Source organism: Triticum dicoccoides, chromosome 1B (assembly GCF_002162155.2).
Source record: "Triticum dicoccoides isolate Atlit2015 ecotype Zavitan chromosome 1B, WEW_v2.0, whole genome shotgun sequence".
NCBI lineage: Eukaryota > Viridiplantae > Streptophyta > Magnoliopsida > Poales > Poaceae > Triticum > Triticum dicoccoides.
The window spans coordinates 54,004,717-54,005,454 of NC_041381.1; the positions used below are offsets into that span (position 1 = coordinate 54,004,717).

The window sequence follows — 738 nt, forward strand, 5'->3', positions numbered from 1 at the left end:
TGGGAAGTCCTCGTGTTGCATTCCCTTTTTAATTTTTTTGCACGAGTGCGGTAAGTTATAGCTGGGTGCTCACGATTCACGAGTCTAGCGGCGGCGTTGTGGCGCGGCAAGCGTGCGCTGGTGCGGTTGAGAGGGAGGGGTGGAAACCGCGTTAAACTCGTCTCCGTAGTTGAGAGGGAGCGGCCAAAGCAATGTACAATTGTCTTTGTAGTGCAGCTGAGAGGGGCAAGGATAAAGGACGAAGACGGGGGTAACATGTCGGATGCGATCATACCAGCACTAAAGCACCGGATCCCATCAGAACTCTGAAGTTAAGCGTGCTTGGGCGAGAGTAGTACTAGGATGGGTGACCTCCTGGGAAGTCCTCGTGTTGCATTCCCTTTTTAATTTTTTTGCGCCGCTTGCAAAACAAAACACACGTGTAAGTAATATATTTACCGTGTTTTATTATTTTGCACGATTGCGGAAAGTTATAGCTGTGTGCTCACAATTCACGAGTCTAGCGGCGGCGTTGTGGCGCGGCAAGCGTGCACTGGTACGGTTGAGAGGGAGGGGTAGAAACCGCGGTAAACTCGTCTCCGTAGTTGAGAGGGAGCGGCCAAAGCAATGTACAACCGTCTTTGTAGTGGAGCTGGGAGGGGCGAGGATAAGGGACGAAGACGGGGGTAACATGTCGGATGCGATCATACCAGCACTAAAGCACCGGATCCCATTAGAACTCTGAAGTTAAGCGTGCTT

General features: G+C 51.5%; 1 non-coding gene across 1 annotated transcript; it reads left to right on the plus strand.

Annotated features, from left to right (window-relative positions):
- The first annotated feature begins 260 nt into the window (after positions 1-260).
- Positions 261-379, plus strand: LOC119351264. Its single transcript, XR_005169784.1, has one exon. It is a non-coding gene; the product is annotated as a 5S ribosomal RNA (ribosomal RNA).
- The last annotated feature ends 359 nt before the right edge of the window (positions 380-738 follow it).